The sequence below is a fragment of the Alexandromys fortis genome, unplaced genomic scaffold (genome assembly GCF_014885135.2).
Source record: "Alexandromys fortis isolate MF-2015 unplaced genomic scaffold, M_Fortis_MF-2015_v1.1 scaffold_202, whole genome shotgun sequence".
In the NCBI taxonomy this organism is placed as follows: Eukaryota; Metazoa; Chordata; class Mammalia; order Rodentia; family Cricetidae; genus Alexandromys; species Alexandromys fortis.
The window spans coordinates 1,985,210-2,012,444 of record NW_026068077.1 but is presented as its reverse complement, the minus strand read 5'-3'; the positions used below and the strand labels follow the sequence as shown (position 1 = coordinate 2,012,444).

At 43.2% G+C, this 27,235-nt stretch overlaps 1 pseudogene; it reads left to right on the top strand.

The window, feature by feature from the left end:
- The first annotated feature begins 219 nt into the window (after nt 1-219).
- Nucleotides 220-27,142, top strand: LOC126488312 (glyceraldehyde-3-phosphate dehydrogenase-like; annotated as a pseudogene).
- The last annotated feature ends 93 nt before the right edge of the window (nt 27,143-27,235 follow it).

Below are 27,235 nucleotides of genomic sequence, written 5' to 3'. Positions count from 1 at the left end.
TCACACACACGTTTTAGCACTGGGTAGTCGCTGGCTTGCAAAGCCGCTCACAGAAGGTCTTTGCCATCTTCCCCTCTGGGAAGCCTGTCTTCTTCTGGTAAGAAAATCTTTTTTGTGAGCTGGTCATCCTTTGCCGGGTGTCTTGCAATCAGTTCTATCACAAATATCTCTAACTAATCAAAGTATGTGTCTCTTAACGGACTAGAGGCGTGAGGCTCAATGCCATTTTTGCCCTTGGACTCTAACGAGAATGGGAAGGAGAGAACTGACTTTCCCAGCAGCCGGGAGAACTTCTTGTCGGTGGAAATGGCCACCCAGAGCCCATTGTCGCAGCTAGCCACAACATTTAAGAAGCCATTCAAGCAGCAGGGGAGTGGTCGGAGCAGGTGACTTTTATGGCACTCCCAGCCCTGAGAGTGTAGGAGTTCATGAGGGAGACAAATATTTAACTTTATGACAGCAAGCGACTGCACCTGTGATAACAAGAGAGGGATTGATGCCCTGCACGGAGGAGAGGAGGAGGAAGAGGAGGGAGGGGAGGAAAAGGAAGGGGAGGAGGCAGAGGAGAGAGCAAGATAAGTAGAAAGAAGAGGCAGAAGATGAAGTGCAGAACAGGGGAGAACAGGGACTACTCTAGTGGAACTCAAAAAGCCAGAATGTGGAGGTGTGCCTATGTGCTGTATGGCCCTGTGGGAGTTTGTGCAAGCCTAGGAAAGGGAGAAAAGAAGAAAGTCTGAGAAAGGCCCAGTAATCATATTTTTGCACATGTCAATACATTGGTTTGTTTATTTTGCTTTGCTTTGCTTTGCAACATAATGAAAAGGTCAGGGTAAAAAGTCAAAGGAAAGACAGGACTTGATTCCTACAAACGAGAAACGAATGGATGAAGAAATGAGCAGGAAGACAGACCACAAAGCCAGCGAACAGCGACGCTTTGTCCTACGTCCTCCCGTTTTCTTTGTTTGCTTTCTGAGTCACCTAGAGCCTTGTGTGGCTCTCCCCTACCTTTTACAAAGAGGTGGCAGCTAATGGCGGATAAAGTTAGCAGGCGTTATCGTTAGCTGTGTGGATATTGGCTCCAGGGTGTACGTACTGTTTTCCAGCACCACCGAGTGAGTGTTATTATTAATCCCACTTTACAGATAAGGAACTAAGGCACAGAAAAGTTAAATAAGTTGCTCAAGGTCCACAGCTGGTAGTAGTACAACGGAGATCCGAGTTCCTCTCTCGTCTGTCTCAGAGGGTTCTCTCTACTGGCTTGCTCCCTGGCAGCAAAGGGCTTGGCAGGCCACAGATCAGGTGGTTAAGTCCATCCAGACTCTTAGAAGCTGTGGACCTGGAAGAATCCTGGCTAGATCATCCGTCTCCTTGTTTATAAAATGACACTGAAGTCTTTGCCTAGGGCAGTAGTGAAGAAAAGTAATTTGGGGTTTGTCTTAGGATTTCTATGGCTGTGAAGAGACACCATGACCACAGCAACTCTTATAAAAGAAAGCATTTAATTGGGGCTGGCTTACAGTTTCAGAGGTTTAGTCCATTGTCATCATGGAGGGAAGCAGGCAGACATAGTGTTAGAGAAGGCGTCCACATCTGGATTGGCCTGACTTGAGCATCTGAGACCTCAAAGTCAACGCTTAGTGACACATCTCCTCGAACAAAGTCACACCCACACCAACAAGGCCACAGCTCTTAATAGTGCTCTTTCTATGGACCTATGGGGACCATTTTCATTCAAACCACTATGGTACGGACTTGGGAAATGCTAAATCACACCCCTGACTCTCTATTAGCTTCAGACATAAATACCATAGAGATGAGCATTATAGTGTTCACTAAATTAAACTATGTAATAATGCCAAGCCTCTTTAAAAAGAAAAAAAAAGTGTAAGGCCAATCGAGTAAAACCCTACGGTGGACACTAAAGCCTGGCCTGACTGATAGGGTCATCCAGGGTGATAAGGTCACTTTATCTTGAAGAAACCACGCTCCTACACACACAGCCTCTGCTCACTCTGGCAGCCACAGTCTAGGAGACAGGCCAAGCATGAAAAGTTTTGACTCCTGATAAAATTCTCTGGTTTTCTTTGCCCCAGACATGATAAGTGCTTCAACAGCCCTAGATGGGGTCACAATACTTCCTCCTCCATGGGGTGGGTTGTGACACCGAGTCTACCTGCTACTGTGTTCCCACAAGCTTATCTGAAGCAGCGGCATGTTCAGAGCCACTGAGGGCTTGCCAGGGAAGCAGAGCACAGAGAGGGCTGAGTGGAGAATGTCCTCTATGGTCGCTATGCTGTCGTGATGTTATCTGTAGGCCTGTGCAATCATGGAGGAGTCCAGACAGAGCCTTCATCCTCCACAGCCCTTTAAGACTCGTTCCTTCAACTGGCAAAGACTGTGTAGTTACAGTCACTAGTAGTGTTCCATGGGGGCGCTGAGGAAGGGTGGTTGGGAGTAGGGAACAAAGGATAAGTTTGTTTTTACTGATTTTATTTGTGTTGGGAGTGGTGTCTGTACAAGCATTGCATGTGTGAATGAACTCATGGGTGTGTATGCAGAGGTCAGAGAAGAAGGCGTCTCACTCTATTGCTCTCTACTTTGCTTATTTCTTTACAGATTCATTTTGTGTGGGGTGTGAGGGGTGTGTATGTGTGTGTGAGTCTGTGGTGTTGTCTAATATGGGTGCTGAGAACAGTACTTGGGCCTCCTATAGGAGCAGCACTGACTCTAGGTTGGGCCATCTCTCAGACCCCTCCACTATATATTTATAGACATGCTGGTCCTAGTGTAGTTGGATTTTTCTCTGGACCACCAGCCAGCTCCCAAATAAAGACACGGAGACTGAATGCTCAGCCTCAGTTTAGACGTATCCCACTAGTTCTTTTTTTATTTGTTTTATTTTTAAAGACAGGGTTTCTCTGTATAACAGCCCAGGCTGTCCTGGAATTCATTGTGTAGACCAGGCTGACTTTGAACTCACAGAGATTCACCTACCTCTGCCTCCTGAGTGCTGGGATTAAAGGTGTGTGGCACCACCACCTGGCCCCACTAGCTCTTTTAGCTTAGTTTAACCTGTTTCTATTCATCTATATTTTGCCTCGGAGCTTTCTGTCTGTCTTTCATTCTGTACGTTCTACTTTCCTGCTTTCTCTGTGGCTGGCCGTTAGGCCCTGGTGTCTCCCCAGCATCTCCTTGGCATCGCATTTTTTTTCTTCTCCTGAGCCTAAATTTTTCCTATACTCTCCCTGCCCAGAAGTCCTGTCTATATCTCCTCCCTTGTTATTGGCCACTCAACTTTTTATTAGACCAATCAGGTGCCCTTACGCTAGCAAGGTAAAACAGCAATACATCTTTACATAGTTAAATAAATATTTCACAGCATATCTTTGCATACTTAAACAAACATTCTAGAACATCCTACCTTCCACCTTAACTGATAAATCTTGTTTATTTGCTGCTGCCTAAACCAGGTTAGATAGTCTATGAACTGCAGGAAATTTACTACCCTTGCTGCCCATCTCACCATAGGGACACTGGGATTATAGATAGATGCTGTTCCATCCTGCTTCATCTGAGTTCTAGGGGTCTTAACGAAAGTCTTAATGCTTGTATCACAAGTGCGTTCTCCACTGAGCCCTGTCCTCAGCCCCCTAAAGACCGTACTTTAAATAACTGGGGAGATGTGCTTATATATAAGCTACATTCAACCCCACAGAAGACTTTACACAGACACTGTGCCTCTCCTACCCATGCGAACTCCATTCATCATCACCATCTTTCAAAAGAGTTCATAACAGTGACCTTGGCCGGTCATTGACAGTCAATCTTTATATTTTCCTGGAGATACACACCTCCCCACCCCTACCCACTCCAAAGCCTTCAGTGACCACTTAAATTTAACTCTACGGCTGGCCATTGCAGTCAATCAGTTTCTGATGATACTGATGTTTCAGTTATTCCAGACATTGGTAGTAAATGATTAAGAAAAGCAAGCAGCTGCAATAGACCAAAAATCTGATGGGGCTTTATCTCATTGAGCGCCTGCTTTGCGGACTCATGTGGAAGTATGGTGGCTTCTTTGAAAAACAGATTATGTGAATGCGTGCAATAGTATGTAACTCAAATACAATAACATTTTACAAACTGTGGTTCTAGTGCTTTGTTTTTTTTCTCCTTTAAGTTTTATAGGAAAATCTGGCGTTCCCTTGGGATATTAAGAATTACTTTAAGGATAGAATTGCTGTAGAAAAGAAGAAAGTGAGAAAATTAACAGAATCGTTAAAATGCTACTGTATCCCCCTCTCTTTCTGTCCCCACGTGAGTGTGTGTGTGTGTACATATGATTCATATACACATATGTTCGCATTCATGTGCCTGTGTTTGCATGTGAATGGAGTGGGGGCAGAGGCAGAAATCCATCTAGTGTCTTACTGTATCCCTCTGTGCCTTATTCCTTTGAGACAGGGTCTCTCACTGAACCTGGAGCTGACTATCTCAGACAGGCTGACAAGTAAACCCTAAGTGACCCTACTGTTTCTGTCCCCGACCACACTGGGGTTACATGTACATGTGACCATGCCCAGATTTTTACAAGGGTGTTGGGGCTCTAAACTTGGATCAGCAGGCACTCTTACCCACTGAGCCATTTCCCCAGCCATTCCTGTACCTTCAGAGAAGAAATGTTGGAGCAGGGAAGGATTATCTGCATTAGCTCCCAGTTTGTCACATGGCTTTGTCCATATTATGGCTGTGAGTAAGTTCTATAAACAAACATTTCACAACGAGAACAGACCCTGAGAGTTTCCCAGGTATCGACATCAATATAAAAGAGAAGAATCATGCTTTTCTCCAATTTCCCAGGGTTACATTTTCAAGTTTGCACTAAAAGTGGGTGGTTAGCAGATCCATTTCCCACCCTCTTGATCTGTCAGTACTTTTCACTTGATGCAGCCAGCTTGTTTGTGAGTTACCATATTTCAAACATGTGTCGTCACCAGTGACATGAGTTTGTGAGAATGTGGTTGTGCCAAACAGCGTCTTTAGTTTCTTATTAGCATTGTGGTAAGGCTCAGAGTTGTGCAGGCGTGCGAATGCTCCTAGTTTCCTTTTACAGATACGCACAGGAATAGCCATTTTAGAGGCAGCATCGTTGACTTGATCTTCCAGAACAAAATAGTCCATGTACAAAAAAAACTGAGCACCCAGACACAGCGCACACGTAACTTACCTGACGCGATCGCAGCCCTTTCCCTATTTGTTATTCTGTTGGACTTACATAGTAAATCATAATGGTTACCAAATTACAATTCAGTTTCAGACGATGTGTGCACATCTATAATCTTGGTTAGCTGCGTTCCTGGTCTGGTCCAGGAATGCTGTTGCCTCCTTGGGGGGAAATTCCCTATCAATGACTTTTCCAAACCAATCTGGCTGCTGGTTTGTGTTAATGAACTGTCACCGGGCCTATTGTTTTCCCATGGCTGTGCAGCTGGATTGCTTCACAGGTGCTCAGAAAATGAAAACGATGCTGGTTTGGGGTTTCAGCTTGATAGAAAAAGCACTCCTTCGGCAAATTGTTAGGAAGTTATTCATGCAAGAAATACATCCTCACCCTGCAGACACTCGGCTTCTCCACTTTCCCACACCCTTATTGGTACTTTGCGCTTCTGTCTTCCTTACCGAGAAGTCCAGAAAGAGATTGTCTTTCCTACTTATAATATTTCTTTAAAGAACCACACACATTGCAAGCATTAAGGGGGTGGGGAATGTGTTCTTTTCAGTCAATCCTAACACTGTGTTCACAGATCACAAACATTAATTACTGATGTTTGTAGACTGTACATCTTCTTGAGTTGTTTTGTTAGCATCCATTACCCAAGGGATCAACAGAGAGGAAGAAATTTATTCTATGCTAACTATCCAAAACCACATGAAAATACACCCTTTTTTGTATCTAAGATACCCTTTGTTTAAAATGCTTCCCCCTATACTAACTTCTAACTACTGAGCATGCGTGTGTTTCACATCTGAGGAGCATCCTCCTTGATCCGCAGGCCCCTTCCTTTGTCTCCCTTCCTGCCTTCTTGTTTGGAGGAGCTACAAACTCTCCTTTATTTGGACCACTAGAATGCTCTGGTGGCCACATCCAGAAGGCACAGCATGGCCTGACCCTCGGTGTGTGAACTCTGACTTTCTGCCCATTTTCACAATTTTCAAGAGTGATACCTTTATCTGGCTTGTTTATTGGGTTCATCTTTCCTTAATGGAAAACCTGGTGCCAAATTGCTAAAAATTACCCACACCTTTGGATCTCTGAACTCTCCATTTCTGTGTTTACGAAGTGGATAGACATGCAAGCATCAGTCCTTCAAGGGTAAATGAAGATGCTTTCCAGTTTCCCTCATAAAAACAAGTAGCTTAGACTACTGAATGCTGGTTGTTGACCCAGTATCCAGTAAGTTTATTTTTCATGAGAAGAGGAGGAGAGAGGACATTTTCCCATCTCTCTTGCCTGATGAACTGGTTACATGGAAGTGAGTATGGTTGTGTGTGAATGTAATCATTACCCACAAAAACTTCTTTGGCTTTCAGAGGGATGGCCCACAAATCAACAAATCTAAATGTCATTAATAGTAAATGGAGTGATTAAATTGTTGAACAAAATGCCTCTGTGTTCCCATTTTGACCAGCATTCAGAGAAGATACAGAGTACTTGCCCCATTCAGGTTCCAAGCAATCAGCAGATCAGGTTCCCTGTAGCCAGTGGAATGGAAAATGGAGCCCAAAATGCACTTAGTTCTGCCACTTGTAAGCACCTCTTCTCAACTCCAGTCCCTACAGTGAGGGAACTCACAGGCATGTGGATATTCCAGTCCTGGGACACAACAGCCACCCACATCTGTGCTTCCTTACCATGACAGCCCATTCTTGGCCAACTCTACGGCCTGTAAGTTTCACACCAGAAATACATTCTGCCCACAGGAGATTTATCCTAAGGAAGAGACCCACATCTGTCTACAAATGGGGTCAGAGTTGTTTAAGAGGGAATTCCTCAGGGCTTAGGACATTGTCAAAGAGGAGTAGATAGGCAATTGGGAGACACTTCACTTTAACTGGTTGAAAGAGTCCTCTGTGGAAAAGTCCTACCACAGGGACGCCAAGATAGACAATAAAGATCGGGCTTAGTACATGCCCCAAAGACACTAATCCTACTACGTAGACATTTGCTCAGCCATATTTATTGTTGCTCTATTCATAATATCCAAAATTGGAAACAACCTAGATGTCAATCAATGGATGGGTGGATAAAGAATATGTGGTATATTTGCACACTGGAATATTATTCCTCCATTTAAAAAATTAAACCATGAAACTCGCAGGTAAATGGATGAACCAAGAAAAAAAAATATCATTCTGAATGAGTCCTCCCAGACTTAGAAAGACAAATGTGGTATGTATTTGCTTATACATGGATGTTAGCCGTAAGTCAAAGATAAGCAAATTACAATCTATAGAACCACAGGGATGGGGGACACAGATATCTTTAAGAAAGAGAAATAGAATTGATAGCTATAGATGGCGTGGGAATGGGAACAGAATGGGAGGATAAAATGGGGAAGGGGAGGGGATGCAGGGAGAGGAAAGGCAGATAGAATTAAAGGCCATTTGAAGGGTCTTATGGAAGCCTAGTACAGTAGATGTTCCCTAAATTATCTGCACATGTGAAAGCAATATAAATGAAATCACAAAACAATGGGAGAGACAAGAGTCCCAACTGGACATCTCTTGTCACCAGATGAAGCTTCGTACAAGGAATGGGTTTCAACTAATTGAGGGGCTGAGCATAGCAGTCAGATGTGAAACCCCAAACAACCCAGACTGTTGCAAAGGTGCCCCCCACAAACTGATGGCAAGGTCCTATTACTGAAGTTAATGCCTACAGAACTCACTGAAAATGGAAAAGTCAAGTCGGTGCCTACATCGTCATCCCTATTGACTAGTGTTCTTGGTTCCAGAAGATTCCTTCCTTCCTTCCTTCCTTCCTTCCTTCCTTCCTTCCTTCCTTCCTTCCTTCCTTCTTCCCTTCTTTACTTTTCTTTTCTTTCTTTTTTCTCTCTTTATTTCTTTCTTTCTTGACAATTGAACTCTATAGACTGTATATTCAAAACAATGTAACAATTTATTTTACAGTTGTGGAGCCTGGTAAAGTCTAAAAACATGGCATTGGCATTGAATACAGGCATTCTTGCTCTGTTAGAACCTGACAGAGAGGCAAGTGAGAACTTAAGAGATGAGAGGAAAAGAGGGGGCTATACTTAAAGGAGCCCTCTTTCTGGGTAACTTCTACTCCCTGGATAATGTCATTAATTCATGACCTAACCACCACCCCAACACTACTATGTTGGTAAGTAAATGTCAGTATGGGTTTGGGAGGGAACATACAAGCCACCAAATACAAGTCACATACAGGTTTACAGATGGCTATTTCCTCTTCCCAGACCGTTAGCACTGCATTGAAGGGTGCTCAGAATTCACTGTGAAGACACTGGAGAGACATAAATGAATGTGCTTTGAGAAAAAGAATGAACGGTAGGTCCATGTGTAAAGAATGGAATAATAAAGGTCAACATGTGGACAAAGAAGAGCTGGAAAATGGAGAACAGGATACTCAGATTCCTGAGGGAGAGGCTGCTGAGAGCCAAGCTAACCTGTTTAGGTCACAACCCCTGGAGACCTGAGAATGGCACCCAAACTCACCTATTTTTGCCACTCACAGGCACCTGACCAGCTACGTCAGCATACAGTTAAATGGTGTCTCTTTGGAGTCTTCTTTCCTCAGAGTAAAGTAGCTACACACAAGGACACACCTAACCCTGTGTCCACGCTGTGACCAGTCATTTATAGCACACTGCAGAAGTTCCACATTGTACGTATAGGGGTAGCATATGTCAGGGGGTAGCATGCTTGCTTGTCTGCTCTCTCCAAGGTAAGGTCGTTGAGGAGCAACACCATGCTCTTACTTCAGGGCCTCACCTGGATCTTGGACTACAATGGGCCTAAGCCTTAGGATAATTGCTCACACAGTCACTGGGAAATGATGGGGGAGGGGGAGGCTCCTCAGACAGCAATATTAACCTGTTTTGAGTGGATAGGATGATGTCTTGGAGAGAAGAAAATGAACATGAGGTTGTTGCAAGAGTCTAGATGGGTAGAGGTTCCTGACCCTAAGAGGAGAGCACCATCAGTGTGAAATGAAGGGGAGATGTCAGGACTGTGGAGAAAGATGGTGCCCTGATCAAAACAGAAGCGCGGAGTTTACAGATTCAGTATGTAAACCAATGGCACCACTAAAGACAAGCGTGTGGAAAGCCAGTGAGAAACAGTTGAGTTCTGCTTTATTCTTGAAGGGGCTGAGCAGTGAGTCACAGAAGTAGCCATTGCAAACAGGACATGGGAAATGCACAAAGGTTTTGAGGGAGTTCTGATGCTTAACGCTGGTGAATCCTCGCTCGATTCTTTTGCTCTGCTTCCCTCTTGAACTCAATCGTCAAAACTCATGTTGGCATGCGCTCCATTTTACTGAGGAGGAGACTAAAGCCCACTGAGATTTTGCCAGCTGCCCCAGGAAAAATAGATAGGAAACAACAGAGCTGGATTCTCTCTACCATCTGGACAGTCCAGACAAATCCACTTCTGTTGTGTGGGGCTCCATGAACTGCCCTTTCAGGGCCCCAGATTCCTTCTTGTACCTGCCAGTGGAATCCACCCATTCTACCCATTCACACTTAGAATGCAATTTCCCACGGGCAGTTTTCAAATGTAGAACCCTAGTGCAAGATGGCACCCATCCCTTGGTTTGAAAGGGAGCAAAGCAGAACACAGAGGAGTGGGACTGTGCTTCTGTGAGTGCAGACCAGAGGTCTGTTTAGGCTGTCATTCTTAAGAGCCATCAACCTTGGTTCTTTTTTTTAATTTTAATAATATATAACTTTTATCATTTCTTCCTTTCCTTTTCCCCTTTCCCATGTTTAATCTCTTCCCAAATTAAAGGTCCCCCTTCTTTAATTGTTGTTTTTTTTGCATATACATAAAAATAAATAATACGTAAATACAACCTGCCAAGTTATCCAGTTTTGCCTAAATGGACATGTTTCTATGGCTGACCTCTCTGTATTTGATAACCAATCAAAGGGCTCATCCCAGGGGAAGATTAATTCTCCCTATATCAATTGTTAACTCCTTTTAGGTCTTCAATTATAGGAGGCACCCCACAAAATTCCCCCCCCCTCTATTTTGAGAGGTCACCTCTCATTGAAACTGTGAAGTTGGATTTAGGCAACCATGATGCTTAGAATTCATGTATGTAGCTTTCCTATCAGAGATGGACAGCACAGTCTCACAGCAGGATGGATAGATACATCTTAGTTTCTGAGACAGTCTCTCATTGGCCTGGAACTTGTTATATAGGTATGCTAGGCTGTCTAAACAGAAATGTTTCTGTCCCACCTCTACAGGGCTGGGATTATGTCACTAGCCTTGGCTTTGACACAGAGGAGTTCTGAGGCACCAGAACAATTGTATGTAATACTAACCGTGGTGGATATGTGTTGACATATATTTGTGCAATGTCGGCAGTGGACTCTAAGTTAACTAAGACTCTGGGAGATGAAGATGTTGAGAAAAGAAATATACTGGCTAGTAGAAGATGTTAGTACCTGGGGATTCTGTGCATATGAGACCTTTCCGTACTTTCCACTTAATTTTGCTGTGAACTTAGAGACATCTAAAAACTGCAGGCAGAGTGAAGTGAGCAGTACTCAACTAGCCAGCATCTGTACAGTGGGGCTTTTTGGAACCTATGCAGCGTGAAGGAGCATAGCAAGCTTTCCTAGACCATAGCCAAAGACTGTCGTACTTTTTTCTCGCATGGCAAAGGGCTGATGCTCCATGAAACCCACTTTGGAAAAGCTGCTTGATGCAGTTCTTTGTGGAAACAAAAACCTGTGTAGCAAAAGTCCAAATACACATCAGTGGATTAAAGGACCCCTTGGAGCAGTGGTTCCCTTTTTGGACTGAGCCAACTACACATATTTTTAAGGAAAATGAAAAAAGGAATGTACAGAGTGTAGTAGTGCACCCCTATCGTCTCAGCACGCCAAAGGCGGGGCACAAAGAGACTGACCCCAAAGCTGGTCTGGTCTATGCAGTGAGACCTTCTCTCTAAAAAAAAGAGAGGGGCTGCGGAGGAGAAGATTCAGTGGCTAAAATGCTTGCTGTGTCAGCATAAAGACCTGAGTTCGGGCCTCCAGAACCCACATAAAAGTTTGGTGCTGCAATACACATCTCCAAAAGCAACAATGAGGGAGGGAGGGAGACAGGTGGTTCCCTGAGTCCTTCTGGTCAGTCAGCTCCACCTATTTGGTAAGTTACCAATGAAAGACTCTACCTCAAAACAAAACATAACAAAAAACACCAGTGAAGTAACACTCCATGTTTTTCACTGACCTTCAGATAAACACACAGAAGCATGGGTACATGAATGTACACACACACACACACACACACACTCAAACCTTTCAGGTTGACTCTGAGGTAGAAATATGTTCATCTTTCCAGGAAGCAGACATCCACTCATAGATAAACCGCACGGGTTTGTTAGGCATCCTTCATTTAGCAGCCCAGCTGTCCAATCTGCCCATGTTTTCTTCCATTTCCTAGCGGGGAAGGGGTCCCACCATCTGGAGCGGCCTTCCCGTCCTTTCGTAGACCCATCTCAGACGGTCAGGACCACAGAAAGGACAAGTTTGGGGTTTCAAAGGCATAGTTCTACATGAAGCAATTCAAATCCAATAAAAGGCTTTGACCCAGGCATCATCAGAGATACAAAGTGAAAAGCGATGCCAGCGGAAGCTTCCAGAACAGGCAGAAGTCAGGCAGGGTTGGCAGGGAAGGGAAGAAAGATTGGATAGGAGTAAGAGAGAAGTGGGAAAAGATAGAACACAGAAGGGAAGAGAAGAGGGAGGGAAGGTGGGAGATAGAGAAAAGAGAAGGGAGGTGAAAGGGAAGAGAGCCAGGGAAGACATAGGCAGCCAGGACAAAAACAACAGAACGTCATCTAATTCATCTCAGGTGCCATTTATTGTCACTCACCAAGGAGATCATAGTGACATAATTAATCCCTGTTCTTGGAAAGATAATCATTACAGAACGCAGGGTAGTGACGGGTAGTTAAGTGCCAAGAGTCGACAGTTGACTAACAATGGGAGAAGTCACCCAGCCATTTGCAAAAGCACAAAGCTCAAGTTTTAATTCAATGAACACCGCAGATCCTGGTGGAATTAGGAAGACTTCGAGGTTACCAGGGCAGATATGCCCTGCCCTCTCTAATTGGAGAGATGGAAACGTACGTTCTGTCCTCTCCGTTGTTTATGATTTGTTGAAATTAGTTTTAATTCCTTGCCATGGAGCTAATTGCTGAGGCTCTTTCATCATGCTTCTTGTTAACATGCCTTGTGATTTACCCACCAGTCTGGCTCCTCCAACACCCCTCAGAGATTATTGTCCCATCAGAGCCACCACTCATTCGGCATCGTGACCAATGCTCTACCACAGTTAGCGATCCATGACCGACCTCGGATTCTGCCCTTCAGGCTCTACGGGTCCAGGACTTCCACCCACTGACTGTGTCTCTAGATCATGTCATTAGGTTTAGAATTTCCCTCCTTAGTGTAAGAATGTAACTCCTAACGATGGGCTAGGTGCTGATTTCCCACAAGACCTGAAATGGCTGAACTACTACGGATTCCTCTAAGCAGCTGAGATGTGAACCTAATTAATTCAGAATACATTCCAGGAACAGATAGACCATTCTTTCCTGTACACACACACACACACACACACACACACACACACACACACACGTGGGCACGCATATACATAGGCATATGGTTAGGCACACCCACATCCTGCCCCCCACATACACACACATACACACACTGTTTTATCTACTCTTGTTTTGCCCATGGAAATTACTTATATATTTTCCGCGAGTTCTTAATCTGTCCTCACTGAGATAAGCTGGCGTCCCTATGGGTCCAAACATGGCTTGATGATTCCTACTAGATATGTATAGGTGACTAGGAAGAATCAACTCTTATCTTCACACACAGAAGCTAACCCCATCGATACTCCACCATACGCTCACCACAGCAGCCATTTCTTCACCCACATCACCACCTGGTACTTCCTCTGTTTTCCACGTGCCCACAATTTTGTGCATGAGCAAGCACAGTGGAGAATCCCCCCACGTCCTCGGACACTCTGTGCGCTTGGTTTCGCCATAGCTCCTCGGGGGCTGGGGATCCACTGAGGTGGATGCTCTGGCTGTTGACACTCTCTTCCTCCCATGACAGCCTGTCTCAACACTGTCAATTTCTCTTCCACGCTGACAATGAGCAGCCACGATGGCAGGCTGCTCACTTAATGACTTCCCTGATGACATGCAGGTGTGCACGGGTGTTGCACTCCGTCTTGAAGCTTTTGTGTTCTCCTGGGTGGCTGGAGGGCCGGTGCCATTAGTTTGGAGCCTTGTGAGAATATAGAAAACTGTTCTGGGTGGTTGCCAGCTTGAGAGGAGCAATGTACGCTCGTAATGAATCCCTGACTCATAATTTTCGAGACAATATTAAGGATATATTAGGTCACTTCATCTAACAAACTGGAATGCATGGAGGCTATGATTTGAACGAGAAACATTTGAGGAAGTCAATCAACGCTTCATGTGGCATAATTGCCGTCTTTTGCCACTTTCTAGCAAGTAAGCATGAGACCAAAGTTTCCATAGCAGGTTTGCTTCATGCATTTCATGAGATTTTCTTAATCTATTTAGAGTATGAGAGACAATGAATCCCAGCACAGACAAACTCCAGAATGAAATGATCTTGACTGGAATCCCAGCTTTGACCAACATCCCTCACGTCCAGTCTCCCAATATGTCACCATGGAGGAATAATGGCATCTGCTGTTTAGGGCTATTATTAAAATCAGACAACACTTGCCCCACAATACCTACTCAGTAACAGTCAGCGTTACCAATGTAACTTAAAGCAGAAAGGCGATGAAGGGATTCTTTTTCCTTAATACTACAGAAAGTATAGAAACAGGCTGGAGGCCAGCATTCCTGGGGCTCATCAGAAATGACCTTCACTTTTCAGACACAAATGGTCCAATGGGCCTCAGAACAGGGAGACTGTCCTCTGTTGCTAGGCTATGGTTGGACCGTTCTGCAGCTGGAAACTGATGTTTCAGATCTTGACCAGTTCAACCAGTCGCTCAGCCCATGCCTACTGCTGTTCTTAGTGGGTAACTGCCAACTGGAGGAGCAGTCTTCCTCTGGCTAGAATCCTATAGAAGCTGCCTGCTCTACAAGCTGGGGATATCGCTGCTTGTGGTAAAACAGAAATTCCTTCAAAAGACGCAGGGGCTGGAGAGATGGCTCAGTTGGTAAAGTGCCTGCCGTGTGAGTTCATATCCCCAGCAACCATGTGAAGAAACGGCTGCATGTATTCCTTTGTAGAGTCCAGCCCAGGTGAGCGCCCACATGAACACATACAAACAACATGCTCTCAGAAACCCAGCAGCTATTTCTCAGCACTAACAGCAGGGCAGCTGTGGTCTGACTACCCTCCTGTGAAAGCGTTCACAGTTGTTGAGTCAACACCTCCCTCCCACACTTGTTGCACGTAGGCTAGGGATCCATTCATGGGGAAAAGAAATAGGGGGAGGGTAAAATAGACAGGCCTTTCGGGAGAGGACTGAACAGCCATTCAGGTTAATCTGCTTCTTGGACCTTCCCAAAGCCCTGGGGGAAAATCACAATGGGCATGAGGTCATCTGTTCACGGCATTGCCTCTGCTGCTAGAATGTATTGTTATTCGTTACTGTGCTGTTGTTGCAGCTAAAAGAAACAGCTTGTTCTCTGAGATGTTGTGTTGAGTCATCTCACTCCCACAGTCCTCTGGGAGTGGAGATAAAGTCTGTGGTTATTGGATGCACTTCCTCCGAGGGGGCACAACAGGCAGGAATCACTCTCTGCTTGGCGCTGTTTTAATTTGCGTCTGGACGCACAAGGCTAGTTCTGCTGGAGCATGCAAAACACCAATCCAGTTTACTTGAGAAGATGGCTCTAGCCCTCAACGAATCTTCAGTAGTTCCGACCACTTTGCAGTCATTAAAAGAGCATGAAATAAAGAAGCCATGGAACATACCTTCTCTGGGAGCTGTCATTTGTGCTAATCACGGCAAAGAAAATACACAAAAACCTTAGCAATGAGCTGATGGTTCTCAAGGAAAAGGTTTCACGCAGAGATGCGATTGGATTGAATGTCTGTCCTCTGGCTACAGGTGCTAGCTAGTGTCACTAAATCACAAACCAGAAAAAAACAAACAACAAACAAATAAACACCATGCTTGTATAACTGGGCATTCAGCTGCTGGTATGTAGCAACAGACACTGTTGGGTCTCGAGGACCCTATGGGCGCTTATTAAAGTCATCTTGTAGCTGGTGGATGGGTGTAGCATGGCCCTCCTCGTTACTGTAGAACAATCTGTGTGGTTCCTGCTTCCTTCTCTGGAAAACAGTCAGGGAGGGGAAGGAAAGCCTCAAAACTGTGGGTAAGACTGACCTTCTTGAAGGACCTTGCCTCCCCCTCCTCCTCTTCCTCTTCTTCTACTCCTCCCTGTCCTCCACTTCCTCCTTTTTTTCATTTCCTTCTTTTGTGCTGGAGACAAAAGAGTCAACATTTAATATGACATCTTATTTGATGCAAAGCAAGAGTACAGTTTTGGACACAAATTTCATATATGAGGTTAGGATTATTTTATAGTAGGAAGCCTCTTAGATACATGATTATCAAAATCAGTTTTTTCTCAATGACAAACTGGACTTTTATGTTCCAATTTAACCATGACACGTAACCTGAGAAAGAACCTATGAAAGTGTTATTAACAAAAATGTCACTTGTGAGATGTAGAAAAGCTCAATGGTTTGAAATATTGACAACAAGCCAGATTGCCTGCGATGACCCTGTACTTAACTGCTCTGCTCTGCCTTTTATTGAACTAGGACTAATTCTCATATTGCCTAAGTCATAGAGGAGGATAAAATATGTACATACTGGAAAAGCCCTTAAAACAAGGCCTGACAATCAGAAAGTGTGAGATGTATGTTTATCACGTGAATTAATATTTTTCAAAATCACAGCTGCTCCAGAAATTAAGACAAAGATATGCGCCACATCTGTGTCTTATGTTAAGATGTAAAAATGGGGTCGTCTAGTTTTAAATTCTTGTACTTACCCACATATTTTTCTTTTCTAAATTTGTTTTGCATTTGCTTATTTGTATTTATTTTTATATTTATTTGGACAGGTCATGGCACACAGGCTGTGGTCAGAGGACAACTTGCAACAGTTGGTTCTTTTCTCCTACCATGTGGGTCCTGGGAGTCAAACTCCAACATTCAGGCTTTGCCACAAGCACTTTTCCCTCTGAGTCATCTCTCTCTTTGACCCACCCTTGATTTTTAAGAAACGAACAATAAACATCTATTAGAATATTAGAGGGTGAGCATGGTCACGCTCAGTGCTCATGAATTTGTCTTGCATGAAAAAGGCCGTAGGTACCATCCCCAGCATTGCAAAATATAAATAAACAAAATATGTTATAACTGTGCCATAAGGCAGTTTTACCCAACCATAAGGGATCATAGGCAATGCCCTTACAAATATTTGTATTAAGGGTTGCGGCATGTTTTGCTAAGATTCAGAACATAATGGTGCCTGCTTCCATTACAATAGAGGGCTGGATTCATTTATTTGCTTCAGTGTTCCGTCTCTCTTCTCCTCATCGTTATCTGAAAAACAAAAGGCTGAGGTGGGGCAGAGGAAGAGAGATTTTAAAAAAGAAAAAGGGAGAGAGAAAGAAAAGGAAGGAAATAAATTAAATGACTAATTTTCATCAAATTCTAACTAAAGTTGAATTAAATAACAGTCATGTTTTGAATACTTAACACACCATACATAAGTGTAGGTATGAAAGTGTGTATAATAATTTTATTATTTTTTTATATATTTTTTTCAAGACAGGGTTTCTCTGTGTAGCTTTGGTGCCTGTCCTAGAACTAGCTCTCATAGACCAGGCTGGCCTCAAACTCACAGAGATTTGCCTGCCTCTGCCTCCCTCCCGAGTGCTGGGATGAAAGCCGTGTATCACCACCACCCGACTAATTTTAAACTTATATTTATCCATCCTTCTAGCTCTTTAAAAAAAAATTCCCTAGCGGTATTAGCGAGATATCAAAGAAATTGAGACGGCTATTCTCAATTTAGGACATGGGAGAAATGAAGGCACCCTAGGGCTTGAGGGAGACAAGCCATTTGCTTGAATTGCTGTCTTTCCTCCACACAAGTCTTGGTGTTTTGGTGAGATTTCTTTTTGCAGGGGAGACAGACAAAAGCAAACTTTCACCCTCACATGCTCACTCACAGGTCAGTTAAAGACTTAACCCTGTGATGACGAACCTACGTGATTCTGGAGGAGGATGAGCGAGGAACCTGGGAGCTCGTCATAGAAAACAAATGAGATCGAGTTTCTCGCCTATATTGAGAACGTGGAAAGTGGGATACAAAAATTCCCTGCTTAAACATAGGGTTGCTAGGCCTGGGCAAGGAAAGGCTTCATTTGAGCCCTTGTCTAAATAACGGTTTTCATGGCCAACTTCTACTTACCTTCCTGTTATTCGCTTGTCTAGTCTTTTCTCAGACACTCAGAAGGAACAAAATTATCTTTACCACCTCTCTCAAGATGGGTTCTTAGTTTTTCTGTTTTATTTTGATCTTTTGTATTTGTTTGTTTGTTTGATGAATTTTAAAAATACACACGCACACACATACATACAAGGTCTGTGGCTCTGGGGATAAACCGATATTTCTAAACATATTGAACAATGAAAACACACAAGAAAGCATGAAGACAGTGGTGGAGTATAAAGTCAGTTTTAACCAAGTTGGTACTGAGCAGGACAAAAAAGGAAATCTGTATGTTGTTTCTCTGGGTTGTCATGACAGAATTACAAACTGGCTCAAAGCAGAAGTTATTCTCCCTGAATTCTAGAGGCTGGGAAGTCTAGAATTGAGGGCTCAGAAGATGCTGCTGTTCCCAAATTTCAGCAGAAATCATTGCTGCTTTGCCCAGATCCTGTCAGGGCTGGAAATCTCAGGATTCTTTAGCTTGTCACTGTCGCAGTATCGTATCCTTCCTAGGCTCTGCCTTCCTATCTTTCTCCATCTTACAAGGATACAATCATATCGATATGCAAGCCCACCTTGCCCCAATAGCCTCTCATCTTAACTAATTACACACACATGTTTCTGCCTTCAAACAAGTCATTTTCTGAGGTACTGGAGGTTAGTACAATAACACATCTTTGGAAGACACAGTTCAATCCATCACATTGAGTAATAGCCAAGACAACCTAGACAGTATGTTCCTGATGCACACTCTACCTAGCCCTCATCACGAAACACTGGCCTAGCCCTCCTTTTACAGACTGAGAAGCCTCTTTAAGAGGTAAAAGCCATTGACGTGGGCTAAAAAGCTAAGAAGCAGTCAGGATCCGAATGAAGACTCTAGAGCCCAAGACTTCATGGTTGCGTTTGACAAAAGGAGCGAGTTGATCACCTTCAGCTCCTCTGGATGGACCCACGTCTCACTCTATGTATGTGCTTCGTGCTGCCAATGTCTTTAACGTTATGAAAATAGCAAGCAGAACTAGAGGAATGATACACTGGGTGGCTATACAAGGACACTATCTTTCAAGTTAAGCTGTTCTGGGACTTCCGATCTCTGGAGACAATCAATAAACCACTCATAATTCCTCTAATAAACAGCACGAAGACCCCCTACTTATTGAATGTTGCCTAATAAAGTACTCAAATATGTTACTGACAAGCCAAAACAATACTGTGTGCTACAAAAATACATAGTGCTCCATTCCTACTTCCAATGGTATAGCATTTTTGCAATTTTTGCTTTAAATTAAATGATTTATGTCCCATTTTCAATTTTAACTTGTCACCACTACACTAAGAATTATGCTTTTTGTTTATTTGCTTATTTATCATCTGTATGTGTGTATATACTCCTGCATGAGTTTATGTGTGCCACATGCCTGTGAGACCCAGGAGAGCCCGGAAGAGGGTGTCAGAGCCCCTGGAACTGGAGTCACAAGCAATGTGAGACAACATATGGGTGCTGAGAACTGAACCCAAGCCCTCTGCACCAGGAGCGGTGCTCATAACCACTGAGCCATCTCTCCATCTCCCCCCAAGACTCTTCTTCATTTGTATTATTGAATCCTTTATTTTAAATGGAAATTTCCCTCCCTTTTACAGGTTAAAAAAAAAAGCAAAATCACATGCTAGAAGAAGAAAACTTTTTCAGTATATGGTCAAGTTAAATGAAAGTAGTTACACAAAAAAGTTTAAAGCAGCATTCGTTTCCCAAAATGCTTGTATAGAAGTTAAGCTTCCCCATGAAAAGAGAAGGCACGTGTTAGATTAGTCAGCATGAGAAGCTTACGTCTCTGTGCCATGTGTTATCAGACAATGCTGAATGACTAGGGATGTAGCTCAGCTGGTAGAGTCCATGCCTAGACTGCAGAAGGCCTTGGGTTTGATCCCCAGGACCACAGAAATGGGATTTGGCGGTGGACCTCCATAATTTCTGCGCTTGGAAGGAAGAGGTAGGAGGATCAGGAGTTCAAGGTCATTCTCAGCTACATTGTGAGCAACAGGAGGCCATAGCAAAAGTAAAACCATGACAAATATAACCACAACCAAACAAACAAAAACTCCAGAAGATAAAGCTGAGGTCCAACTCAACACAGTATAGTTCTTTTTCTCTATCCTGACGGCAGCTAACACTAAAAATCCCAGCTCATATGCAGACATAGGCATGTAGAAACTATTTTATCTTCAGTACTGGACATGGAGTACAGGGCTAAGCTCGTCCTGGACAGGTGCTCTACCACTGAGCTATGTCCCATCCTTACACATGGAAGAGAAAGCTGGCTATGCGCTACCATGAGAAGATTGAACATTCTAGCCCTTATCAAAAGCATTTAGTTGGCACACCTCCACAAATCTTCACTTCAAAAAACTGTTTGAAGAGAACTCCAGGATGTCTTTCTTTAATGGCTTCATAAAATATATCAATGTCATCAAAGTTATCAGTGTCATCAAATGGGCTCATCAAAGAGACCTCCAGACTTGGCATGCTGTTTTAGCCACAGGGTGAGTGAGCTCTGAGGAAGGCAGAGCCTGAAGAGGGGAAAGCCCGAGGGAACCCAAAGACCCAGCTGCCTCTTCTTGCTTTCTCCAGCTCATGCTCCCCCTCCCTCCAGCCATAGGCGGGGCTCCCGGAGCCTACCTGACCTACCATGTACTCTCTAGCACCCACTCCCATCCCACCTTGGTTATGGGTGCCACAAAGCTGTATTGTTATTCCTCATTTTATTGGAGAACATCTGTAAATTCCTCCATTCAACTCAGTATTTGTCAGGACCAATTATGATCTAGGCATGGATTCAAGAACTGGATGTACCAGCCTGAATAAGATGTGTGTGATACCATCCTGCCCTTTCCTCCACCTGAGCTCACAGTGAGAAAAGAAAAGGCAGCTATAAAGCTGATGTGGGCCAGGAAGTACCGGGGCTACCCACAACAGAAGCCCGCCCTGAGCGTGAGGGTGTGGAGTATCTTAGAGGAACAACCTCCAGGTGACGCCTGATCAGTAGGAATTTGCCTTGTCAGAGAAAAAATGTGGTTCTTGGGAAAAAGCAAGGCAAAAGTGACCTGATTCTTAAGATCTCATTGTAAGCTGGAATCCGGTTATTCAAATGAATTCCCTGAGAATGCCCTGACCTGCATCTATTTGGATTATTGGACAGAATACAGATGGCCATGTATGATGTGTGGGTATGAATATATATGTGAATGTAAATGGGTATGTGATATGTTTGCGTGTGTGCATGTGTATATGTGTGTGCCCTTGCCATAGTACATACGTGGAATTTAGAGGATAATCTATCACTTTGTTTGATACAGTATCACTGCGGCATAAACCGCACTGACTGGCCTGTGACTTTCTGGAGGGCCTCCTGTCTCCACCTTCCATGTTGCCATGTGAGTACTGGGTTTACAGACATCCTCTATGTCACCCAGATTTTCACGGGTTCCCGGGATTCAAATTTACATCCTAATGCTTGCGTTGCAGGTACTTTATCCACTTTATATAAAGGAAAATAAACCTATTTATTAAATAGAGCAAGCCAAGACATAAAGTAGCATGTCCTAGTACTTTGGTTCTATACATAAAGTATCACACTGTAACGTTTTGGATCTAGATTTATAAGTAGCTTAAGCATAAGTACTTTATTAAAAGTCTACCAGCTTCCTGCTAAAAAAAAAAAAAAGCAAGTGCTGTTAGTTCCACAGAGAACTGCTAGATCTTAAAACAAAAACAAAGAAAAATAAAAATAGAAAAGAACAATCTGAATAAAAAGTAGGAAAGACCACGGAAAGGGCAATTTGTACTTGAAATCGATCCCCGCTACTGTGACTACAGCAGAGGCCTGGCTACTGAAAACACCCCTGTCTGTACTTATGCACAGCACAAGGGATGTGCCGTGTCTTCAAAACCCTTCAACACTTGAATCCTCCAGTGTCTGCACCAAAGCAAAGAAAAACAATCATGTTAGCAATGATTCCTTAGTGTCAAATACAGCTTACTTGGAAACCACCTTCCTGCATTTGCCATCTGCCTGGCCTCACAGCCTCTTGCCAGCCGTCCCTCCCCTGTAAGGCCAGTGGTAGTGGCACTTTAGGGCGGAGACAACCCATAAGCAGGATTGTACTCTGTTTTCCCGATCAGCAAGCTTTGGGTGGCTCAAGAGAGAGTTGCGGTTTGCAGAGGCCTTGCTTCGTCTTCTTACTCGATCATATTTCTTGGTCTGGCCCTGCCGACATCTGGACTGGACAGAGCTTTCACTTGGTCATGATGGAACATTTGGCTGCATCTCTTGTCTCTGTTCACTAGGTGTCAATAGCAACTTCCTTCGTCCCCTTCTTACAATACCCAAAATGTCCTCAGACACAAACAAATGTTCAAAGGGCAATGTGGCATCTTACTTCAGAACTATTACATGACATGGTCCTGAAATAGCATTGGACAAGCAACATTATTAAGGGCATTGTCTAGACGGGTGTAATGACACACATCTTTCATCCAGGTACTTAGGAGGTAGAGGCAGGAGGATCTCTGTGAGTTCTAGGCCAGTCTGTTGACCTAGAGAGTTCCAGGAGAGTCAGGGCTGCATAGTGAGACACTGTCTCAACTAAACAGACAAAAAAAAAAAAAAAAAAAAAGAGCATCTTCTCTGCCATTACTTTGAGATAACTTCAAAGACTGTCTAGCATTCCAACAGATAACATATTATATGTATATCCCACATATAGCGTTACTTATTTTAAATATTTTGTAAGCTTCATTATAAATTTGTCTGTTGTGCTTTTTCTGTATTGGGGGTGCGTGTATAAGGATGTGTATGTGTTCATGTGTATGTGCCCCAGTGTGAACTGGTGTATGTTCAAGTCAGAGATCAATGTTGGTTGTGTTTCTTGGTCTCTCCTAACCATCTCTTTCTCTTCGTTTGTTTGAGACAGTCTCACTGGACCCAGAACTCGCAGAGTCATCTGGTCTGCCAGCAGACTTCAGAGATCCTTCGGTATCACCCCACTGTCCCCACCCCCCTCTCGTCCACCCCCCTGGACTGGGACTGCAGGCACGCATTCTCCACCTGGCTCTTCATGTGGGTGCTTAGAATCTGAGTTCAGAATCCAGTGCTCGCACGACACAGGCTTTACTGGTTGAGCCATCTCCTCAACGCAAAGCCTCTGGTGTAAGTACTGCATTAGTGAATATTTGTGAATATTTCTGATTGTTTCTTAAATATAAATTCCCCAAGTTGAAAGGATGGGAAAAAAGGAGCTTACTGTCACACTACTGACAGAGAAAATTCAAGAATTTATTTCTCTAAGCCATGCTGATTTGAAAGTACTTGTTCTACCTTTAGCAATTTGATATTTAAATGTTTTAATTATGTTATCATTTTATTTGTTGTTTCAGATTATTTAGATGTTCTGTCACTTATTTGTACACGTTGTTTTTAATTGAAAAATATTCCTACAAACTTAAAATGTTTAATCAAATGCTATGTAATTTTTTTCTTCTTCCAGTTTTGTCCTTTTTGTTTCACTGATGACAATGTAACTTGTTTTTAAACTCAGGATAATGTCAAAGAGATAAAGTCCAAAAGGTAATTGCACTGTGATTTTATATAGACTCCGTGGGGCTCTGGCACTGATGGAACACTGAGCTGTCTCGTCTAGGAGATTCGTTCTTTCCTGATATCTCTCTGTAGGGTACTTTCACCATAAGGGGCTCGCCCACTTTCTAGTCAGTCTTACAGTGTTTGGTTACTGTCAGGTAGGGTTTATTTTCCATTGTGTTTCCTAACTACGTATTTTGCCATGTTCTCTCCTGTTTAATAGATTCTCTGTTTCTAAAATAGCATCTTGTTCCCTGAACACAGTGGGTGTTTGAAAGTCATGGCAGTCGCTTTGAATATGTCTAGCTTTCAAGATTTTCATTTTGGGAACAGTCCATCTATGAGCAGTGTGTGTGTGTCTGTGTGAGTGTGTCTGTCTGTCTGTGTCTATGTTTCTGTGTGTCTGTCTGTCTGTCTGTTTGTATCTGTGTTTCTGTGCGTGTCTGTGTGTCTGTGTCTGTCTGTCTGTCTATGTTTCTGTGTGTGTGTCTGTGTGTCTGTCTGTCTGTGTCTGTGTTTCTGTACGTGTCTGTGTGCGTCTGTCTGTGTCTATGTTCCTGTGTGTGTCTGTGTACATTTCTGTTTGTCTGTCTGTGTCTCTGTTTCTGTGTGTGTCTGTGTGTGTTTCTGTCTGTCTGTGTCTGTGTTTCTGTTTCTCTGTGTGTGTGTATATGTATCTGTCTGTCTGTGTCTATGTTTTTGTGTGTGTCTCTTGTGTGTTTCTGTCTGTCTGTCTGTGTCTGTGTTTCTGTTTGTTTCTCTGTGTGTGTATGTGTGTTGGGGATTGCACCCATGACTTTGCTCCTACCAGGCAAATGGTTCACGACTGAGCTACACCACTATGCGAGTATATTTTTTTTCAGAACTCTGCCTAAATTCATATTCTTCTTTTCATTTTCTTTTATGTTGCAGGATATTTATGAGTTGTAATATGTAGTATACTGTTAAAGCATATTTAAAGTTAGAGCCTACTAATACATTAAACTATGTTCCACAAGCAATCTAATAGAGTAAACACGAAAATAAAAATTAGGAAATGGAAATAAAGATATATTACTAGTTTATAATGTCAAATTTAAATGAACTTATTTAAACACTGATAAATAAAACCAAAGTGGCTATTTATAAAATGGTATAGATTTTAAATTGTGTGAAATTCAGGTGTCAGAATAACAGTATGCTCTATATTGAGGGGATGGTTGATAGGTTAAAAAACCAGAATTTGTTTAAGAACTCCATTTTATGAAGTTCCATTTAGTTATAGCTCTGCCTTGTCGAGAGTTTTTGGTGCCTGGACCTGACATTTTTTATAATTAGCACAGCGGATACTTTATGGAAAGGACCGTGACGAAAGGGATTTCAGGAACTTAAAAGCAGTTTAGCCAGGCTAAGCATTCCTTTTGCAATCTTTACACTCGTAAATTGCCTGGCATTTGAATCCTTTTACTCTTCATATGGAGAGCAAAGATACAGCAGCTTCAGGTCACCACCATGGCACAGTTTTATGGTATTTATTGCCTCTCAGAGAAGGGGCTTTAAATCACCAACAACCTATGTAACCTTGAGTAAATCTCTTACTCTCTCTGGACTGGTTTCCTCATTCACTACAGGAAGTTAGAATCAATGTTTGGACAGTAACACTCCTTTTACCTCCAAAATTCTAAAATTCTATTCTTCCCATCCCTGGAACTTGTACTTTTGCACCATCAAAATAGATGAATTCATATATACCAAATGAACCACTTGAAATAGGAAACGAGGGGTTAAAAATCTTAACTCAAATCTTTCACCTCCAGTAGTGATTGAGCACAGTAGATAGGACTAGGCCCTCCCTAAAACTACCAAGCTGGACACTTATTTGAGAAACTGAAAGATGAGCCGTGCAGGACTGTGGTCCTTGGCAGCTAGATAATTCACAAGAGGTGTTCCATAACCCTGTCTGCTGAAGGACAGCTTTTCATATTCCCATAGAACTTATGATCTAGTGGGTGGCATAAAACATTAAAAACGTGATCAACTCAACATAAAGAGTCAACCGAAGAACAGAACGTAAAAGAGGGATTAAGCAAAGTCAACAAGAGGAAGAACATAAGTTCAAGTGGATATCTTCTACAGACTGAAGGACGTTTTCTTTTTTTCCTGCCTAGTCACTTAGGATATAAGAGCCAGTACTCAGCTGAGGTGGTGAAAGTGGGGACAGTTAGCCCTGTTCTTGTTCCCAGATGTCAGGGAAAAACTCTCAGATTTTCCCATTGGCCATGCCAACGGGTGGTGAGTTCTTCATGCACAGCCTCCGAAGGGTGGAGAAAGCTGCTTTCTAGGTCTATCTATTTCAGTTCCCAGACAGCAGGATTGCATGTATAAGATCCCATGAAGTAAATTTCTTAAATTTACAAGACACAAAATCAACATGTAAAAGTCAGCCATATATCGTCAATGAGGAATATCAAAAACAATTAAGATAATCTCACCTCAAATAACATCAAAAACATTAATACTAATACTTTGGTAGAAATTTAGCCCAAGAAGTATAAGTCATGTATGCTGCAAATTTAACAAACATTGCTGAAAGAAACAAAGGAAGATGAAAATATGGTCTGTGATGATGGATTGAAAGACATGGTTGAGATAACAGTATTCCCTGGGATAATCTACAGATTCAATGATATTCCTATCAATAGTTCTATGGCATTTTTATAGAAATAGAAAAGTCCATACTATCTCTGCTTCTCCTGGTTCCCACAAGAAGAAACAGAGGAAGTTTCTTCTTGTGTAGTGCCAGCCTCGTTCCGGAAACACAGTAGTGAAGATAGGAGTGAACAGATTTTGACTATTGGGCTTCTGGTTATCATCTATGCCCTCAATGAGAGCAAAGTGTATACTGTGCTCATCAATGACCTACCTTCATTGGCCTCAACTCCACAGTTTACTTGTTCCAGAATAACTCTACCCATGGCAAGTTCAATGGCACAGTCAACGCTGTCATCCACCAGAAGGCCATCACCAACTTCCAGGAGCAAGATCCTGCCAACATCAAATGGGGTGATGCTGGTGCCAAGTATGTAGTGGAGTCTGTTGCTGTCTTCCCCACCATGGAGAAGTCAAGGGCCCACTTCAAGGCTGGAGCCAAAAGGCTCATCATCTCTTTCCTTTCTATTTATGGTCCCATGTTTGTGATGGGTGTGAGCCACAAGAAGTATGAGAAATCACAGAAGATTGTCAGCAATGCCTCTTGTACCACCAACTGCTTAGCCCTTCCTGCCACGGTCATCTATGACAACTTGGACAACCATAGTTGATGCCATTGCTGCTCCCCAAAGAATGTGAATGGCTCCTCTGGAAAGCTGTCACATGGTGGCCACGCGGCTGCCCAGGACATCATCTCTGCACCCATTGGTGCTTCCAAGGCTGTGGACAAGGTCATTCCAGAGCTGAATGAGAAGTTCACTGGCATGGATGTCCATGTTCTTACCTGGAATGAGTCTTTCATGGATCTGACATGCCACCTAAAGAAAGCTGTCAAGTTCAATGACATCAGGTTGGTGGTGAAGCAGGAATCAGAGTGCCCACTGGGATACACAGAGGACCAATTGTCTTCTGTAACTTTTCATAGCAATCCCTACTCCTCCACCTGTGGTGCTGGAACTGGAGTTGCTCTCAAGGACAACTTTGAAAAATTCATTTCCTGGCAATGACTAGAGCTACAGAGCGGAGACCCTCATAGCCTACATGGCCTGCAAGGAGCAAGAAGCCCTGGGCCATCCACCCCATCAAGAACATGAGAAGAA